Consider the following 7,261-nt stretch of genomic DNA (forward strand, 5'->3'; position numbering starts at 1 on the left):
ATTATACTATAAACAATAGTGATCAAAACTGCATGGTACTGGCACAAAAACAGAGAGATAGATGTATGGAACAGAATAGAGAAGCAAGAGATGAACCCAGCTACTTACCCTTATTTGATCTTTGACAAGCCAATTAAAAACATTCAATGTCGAAAAGATTCCCTTTTGAACAAATAGTGCTGGGTGAACTGGCTGGAGACCTGTAGAAGAATGAAACTGGACCCACACCTTTCACCATTAACTAAGATAGACTCTCACTGAATTAAAGATTTAAACCTAAGACAAGAAACTATGAAAATACTAGAAAAAAGTGCAGGGAAAGCACTTGAAGAAATCAGCTTGGGTGAATATTTTCCGAGGAGGACCACCCAGGGAAGTGAAGCAACACCAAAAATACACTACTGGGACATAATCAAACTAAAAAGCTTCTGCACAGCCAAGAACACAGTAAGTAAAGCAAGCAGACAGCCCTCAGAATGGAAGAAGATATTTGCACATTATCTCTCTGATGAACGTTTAATAACCAGAATCCACAGAGAACTCAAACATATTAGCAAGAAAAGAATAAGGGATCCCATCTGAGGGTGGGCAAGGGACTTGAAGAGAAATTTCTCTGAAGAAAACAGACACATGGCCTACAGACACATGAAAAATGCTCATAATTCTTAATCATCACAGAAATGCAAATCAAAACCACTTTGGCATATCATCTAACTCCAGTAAGATTAACCCACATCACAAAATCCCAAAAGCATAGATGCTGGTGTGGATGTGGAGAAAAGGGAACAATTCTGCACTGCTAGTGGGAATGCAAACTAATACATTCCTTTTGGAAAGATGTTTGGAGAAAACTTAGGGATCTAAAAATAGACCTGCCATTTGATCACTCAATTTCTCTACCAGGTATATATCCAGAAGATATTTGCACCAGAATGTTTATTGCCGCCAAATTCATAATTGCTAATCATGAAAGAAGCCCAAGTGCCCATCAAACCATGAATGGATTAATAAATTGTGGTATATGTACACCACAGAATATTATGCATCCTTAAAAAAAGATGGAGCCTTTACCTCTTTCATGTTTACATGGATGGAGCTGGAACATATTCTTCTTAACAAAGTATCTCAGGAATGATCAAAAAAGTATCCATTTACTCAGCCCTACTATGAAACCAATTTATAGCTTTCATATGAAAGCTATAACCCAATTATAGCCCAAGAAGAAGAGGACAGGGAGTGATGGGGATGGGGTAGATTCTGGAGAGGGAGGGTAATTGGTGGGAACAGAACTACGGTGCATTTTACAAGTGTACATGTTAAATTTACTAAGTGTAGGGTATAAATGTCTTAACACAATAACTAAGAAAATGCGGTGAAGTCTATGTTAACCAGTTCTGTGAAAATATTTCAAATGTTACATAAAACCAGCACATTATGCAACATGATTGCATTAAAGTACACAGCTATTATTTAAATTTAAAAAAATGAAGGAATCAATCAGGGAATGTAAAAAAGGAGTAGAAATCATCAAAAATAGATTAGATCATGGAGAAGAAAGAACATCACAATTAGAGGATAAAGTTTTTGATTTAACATATTTGATAAAAGAGTCAGAAAAGAAGAGAGAAAAAGTAGAGCAGGCACTTTGCTTTTATGAGATGCCATGAAGTGTTCCAACATATGGATAATAGGAATCCCTGGGGGAGAAGACTGTCCCAAAGGTATGGAAGCCATACTAGAGACTATCATAAATAAAAACTTCCCAAGTTTTACTAAAGATCCTGACATATTCCTTTCAGATGGATTCCAAACTGTGCATCATCTCAACAGTAAACTGGGGTGGCGGAGGTCCACGTAGAAGTGCCCTGGGTTTGGCGGGGGTGGCGGCGCGTCGTCCAGCTGTGGCGCACACCCAGCCCCGCTTCACGCCCCTCCCTGACTGACCCAGCCCTTAGAGCCTATCCTTATCCCAAAGTTATGGATCCGGCGTGCCTACTTTTCTTACCTACATTGTTCCAACATGCCAGAGGCTGTTCACTTTGTAGACCTGCTGTGGATATGGGTACGGCCCGGCACAAGATTTACACCCTCTCCCCAGAGGTGGCGGGTTTAAACCCAGCCCCGTCCAAAAACTGAAAAAAAAAAAGAGAGAGAAGGAAGGAAGGAAGGGAGAAAGGGAGGGAGGGAGGGAAGGAAGGAAGGATACGCGTTCGTGCATGCGGCATGCGTTACGTTATGTAACGTACATCTGCAAGTAGGTATGGCACGCATGCACAGATGCACATATATGACAAAGGGAAAGCGCATGCACAGAGAAGTGCACATGGAAACTGGAGGATGGGGTTGGGGGAAGGAAAAAAAGAAAGAAAAGAGAGAGAGAGAAGAGAAAGAGAAAAGGAGAGAAAGAGAGAAAGAGAAAGAAAGAGAGAGCATACATACTCCAGTGAAAAGTTGGCCAACATATCACCCATCCGTCTATCCGTCCGTCCACCCATCCATCTGATGTGGAAAAAGAAAAACTGTTTTATGGATATACATAAAATGAAATGAAGGAATGAATGAATACAAAAATAAACAAATAGGCTCAGCGCCTGTGGCTCAAGCAGCAAGAAGCCAGGGACACACACTCACACACCTCCCTGAGCTGAGACTCTGTCTGAAAATAAATAAATAAATAAGTGCATACATAAATAAAAGGATGGAAGGAAGGAAACAAGGAAGGAAGGAAACACGTTCGTGCTTGCGGCCTGAGTTACGTTACATAACATACGTGTGCACGTATGTATGGCACGCACGCACAGACGCACATATATGCCAAAGGGAAAGGTGTCAAACAGAATATGCGCCCATGGGAGAACGCAGGCACACACACATGCACGGACGCACAGACAAGTGTGAATGGAAACTGGGGGATGGGGTTGCGGGGGAAGCAAAAAAGAAGAACGAAAAGAAGGAAAGGGAAAGGAAAGGAGAAAGGAAAAAAGAAAGAGAGACAGAGAGAAAGAAACAATATAAGAAAGAAAGAAAGAGCATACATAGCCCAGTGCAAAGTTGGCCTGGACATCATCCATCCATCCGTCCAATGTAGAAAAAGAAAAAGAGTTTAACATATATACATGAAACGAAATGAAGGACTGAATGAATAGAAAAATAATGAAACTGGCTCAGCACCTGTGGCTCAAGCAGCCAAGGAGCCAGGCACGCGTGCGCGCGCACACACACACACACACCTCCCTGAGCTGAGAGTCTGTCTCAAAATAAATAAATACATAAATACAAGGATGGAGAAAAGGAAGGGAGGAAGGAAAAATAAGGGGGGTGGGAGGAGAACACGAGCTGAGCTATTACGGTCCCCTGTAGTAGCGTCGGCGGAGGGACCGCGTCATGTCCACTCCCTGTGGGTGCCCCCCTAGTGACAGGATCCTTCCCAATGGACCACAAAATCTTTCAGTGTCCCGGCACAGACAACCGGTCAACCCAAGAAGGACACGCCAGCCTCGGACTTCTTTTTGCCCGAGGAGGGACGGACAGACAGACAGACAGACACGCATACTCACAGACAGACAGACGATGGATGGACGGACGGAGACACACACACACACACACCCCTACCTGAGCTGAGTCTCTGTCTCAAAGAAAATAAGTAAATAGCCTTCTCTTGCATCTTGTTTTGAAGGTCTGTGCCTTCCCCACACGCCTCTTCACAATGCCTCAGAAAATTGAGGAAATGAAGGATTTTCTGCTCTCAGCCAGGCAAAAGGATGCCAAGTCTGTCAAGATCAAAAAAAATAAGGATAACGTGAAGTTTAAAGTTCAATGCAGCAGATACCTGTATACCTTGGTGATCACAGACAAAGAGTAGGGGGAGAAACTGAAGCAGTCTCTGTCCGCTGGTTTGGCAGTGAAGGAGCTGAAATGAAGCAGACATGCTGATTTGAATTGTACTAAAGTATAAAAATAAAAAAAGATAATAAGTAAATAAATAAATGACAATAAACAAAAAGATAAATAAACAAATGAAAGAGTGGAAGGAAGGAAAAGAATGAATGAGTGAACAAATAAAGAAAGAAATAAATAAGCAGGGGGGGCAAAAAGAAACCACTAGGTGAGCTATTTGTGAGCACACGGTCAGCAAGCGCCCCCTAGCGGCAGGATCCCCTGCAGCAGATCAAAAAATTTTCAAAATTCCAACCTCTGTCGACCATGTAGTTGACCCTCAGATGCTCCAACGGAGCACTAACATGCGCCCTGGACCTCTGGTTGACCCGAGGGTCTCTAGGGAAGGAAAGCCACGCCACCCTGGTGGCCCAGATGCCCATCCGTCCTCCAACCTCCATCCTCCTTTCTCCGGCCTCTGTCCTCCCTCCGCTCTTGGTTCAGACCGGTGGACGGGGGTGGAAATAAAACTAAGTCCAAGGCCCTTGGGGCATGATGCTTCCGCCTGCTGGTGAACCGCATGGGAAACAGGAGAGAGAGAGGGCAGAGTGGGTACGGACGCCACCGTGCCCACGGAACCCGGTGGCCACGTAGGGATGCGGATGGAGTTAGGAGGGAAGCAAAAAATAAAAAAAGAAAGAAAAGAAGGAAAGGGAAAGGAAAGGAGAAAGGAAGAAAGAATGAAAGAAAGAAAATAAATAAATAAATAAAGAAAGAAAGAAAGAACATACATACCCCAGTGCAAAGTAGGCCAGCACATCGTTCTTCCATCCGTCCATCGTGGAAAAAGAAAAAGAGTTTTGCTTTTATACATAAAATGAAATGAACTACTCAAAGAAAATAAGTAAATAAATAAAAAATGATAGGAAACAAACAAATAAATAAATAAAAGGGTGGAGGGAAGGGGAAGAATGAATTACTGAAGAAATAAAGAAATAAATAAGTGGGGGTGGGGGGCAAAAAGAAACCGCTAGGTGAGCTATTTGCGATCGCGCAGTCCACGAGCACCCCCTAGAAGCAGGATCCCCCAAATTTTCAAACTCCCGACAGAGACATCTGGTCGACCTGCCAATGCTCTGACAAAGCGCCAACACACGCCCCACACCAGTGTTCGACCAGAGGGTCTCACCCACGGGAGAACCACGCCACCCCATGGCCCAGACGTCCATCCATCCTCCGTCCTCCCTCTGCAATTGGTTCAGAGCAGGGGACGGGGAACGGGGGCAGAAAAAAACTAATCCAACACCATCGGGGCATGAGGCTCCTGCATGCTGGTCGAGCACACTGGAGGCGGGAGAGAGAGAAAGCCAGGTGGGATCGGACATCAGTCCGTCCTCCATCCTCCCTCTGCAATCGGTTCAGAGCTGGGGATGGGGAATGGGGGCAGAAAAAAAAAACTAAGTCCAACGCCCTCGGGGGATGACACTCCTGCCTGCTGTTCAACCACACTGGAGGTGGAAGAGAGAGAGGGCAGAGCGGGGCCGGACGCCGCTGCGCCTGCAGAACTTGGTGGCCCTGTAGGCCCACGGATCGGGTTGTGGGGGAAGGAAAAAAAAATTGAAAGAAGGAAATGGAACGGGATAGGAAAGGAGAAAGGAAGACAGAAAGAACGAAAAAAAAAAGAAAGAAAGAAAGGAAAAAGAAAGTACATACATACCCCAGTGCAAATTTGGCCAGCACATCGTCCATCCATCCGTCTGACGTGGAAAAAGACAAAGAGTTTTACGTTTATACATAAAATAAAATGAAGGACTCAAGGAAAATAAGTAAGTAAAGAAAAACTGAAAATAAACAAACAAATAAATAAATAAATAAAAGGGTGGCAGGAAGGAGAAGAATGAATGAATGAAGAAATAAATGAAGAAATAAGTAAATGGGGGCGGGGGCAAAAAGAAACTGCTAGGTAAGATGTTTGCTACCGCGTGGTCCGCGAGTGCCCCCTAGATGCAGGATACCAAAAATTTTCAAACTCCTGACAGAGACATCTGGTCGAACTGCAGACGCTCTGACGGAGTGCCAACACCAGCCCCGGAACAATGGTCAACACGAGGTGATCTCCCATGGGAGAGCCACACCACTGCAGTGGCCCAGACGCCCGTCCATCCTCCATCCTCCCTCCGCTCTCGGATCAGAGTGGGGGACGGGGAACGGAGGTGGAAAAAAAACTAAGTTCAATGCACTTGGGGCATGATGCTTCTGCCTGCTGGTCGACGGGACTGGAGGTGTGAGAGAGAGAGGGCTGGGCGGGGCCGAACGTCATGGCGCCTGCAGATCCAGGTGGCTCTATAGGCTCACAGATGGGGTTGTGGGGGAAGGAAAAAAAATGGAAAGTGAAAGGAAAAGAGAAAGGAAGAAAGTAAGAACGGAAGAAAAAAAGACGGAAAGAAAGAAAGAAAGAAAAAAAGAAGAAAGAAAGAAATATAGAGAGAAAGAAAGAAAAAAGAAAGAGCATACATACACTCGTGCAAAGTTGGCCAGCACATTGTCTGTCCATCCGTCCGACATGGAAAAAAAAAAGAGTTTTATATTTATACATAAAATGAAATGAAGGACTCAAGGAAAATCAGTAAGTAAATAAAAACTGAAAATAAACAAAAAGATAAATAAATAAATAAAAGGGTGGAAGGAAGGAGAAGATTGAATGAACGAACAAATAAATAAAGAAATAAATAAGTGGGGGGGGGCAAAAAGAAACCGCTAGGTGAGCTATTTGCAAGTGTGCGGTCCGCGAGTGCCCCCTAGAGGCAGGATACCAAAAATTTTCAAACTCCCTACAGAGACATCTGGTCGAACTGCAGACGATCCAACGAAGCGCCAACACCCGCCCCAGACCAATGGTCGTCAAGAGGGCCTCTCATGCAGGACAGCCACGCCACCCCTGTGGCCTGCACGCCCATTCGTCGTCCATCCTCCATCCTCTGTCCTTTCTCTGCTCTTGGTTTTGAGTGGGGGACGGGGAACGGGGGTGGAAAAAAAACTAAGTCCAACGCCCTTGGGGCATGAAGCTCCCGCCTGCTGGTCGACCACACTGGTTGCGGGAGAGAGAGAGAGCCAGACAGGGCTGGACACCACTGCGCCCATTGAACCTGGTGGCCCTGTAGGCCCGTGGATGGGGCTGTGGGGGAATGAAAAAAAAATGGAAAGGGAAAGGAAATAAGAAAGGAAGAAAGAAAGAACGAAAAAACAAAAAAAGAAAGAAAGAAAGAAAAAAGAAAGAAAGAAAAAAGAAAGAGCATACATACCCCAGTGCAAAGTTGGCCAGCACATCATCCATCTGTCCGTCCAACGTGGGAAAAGAAAACGAGTTTTACGTTTATACATAAAA

The 7,261-nt window shown here is 44.7% G+C and overlaps 1 pseudogene; it reads left to right on the forward strand.

Annotated features, from left to right (window-relative positions):
- The first annotated feature begins 2,012 nt into the window (after positions 1–2,012).
- Positions 2,013–3,919, forward strand: LOC128586193 (60S ribosomal protein L38-like; annotated as a pseudogene).
- The last annotated feature ends 3,342 nt before the right edge of the window (positions 3,920–7,261 follow it).

Source organism: Nycticebus coucang, chromosome 5 (assembly GCF_027406575.1).
Source record: "Nycticebus coucang isolate mNycCou1 chromosome 5, mNycCou1.pri, whole genome shotgun sequence".
Taxonomy (NCBI): domain Eukaryota; kingdom Metazoa; phylum Chordata; class Mammalia; order Primates; family Lorisidae; genus Nycticebus; species Nycticebus coucang.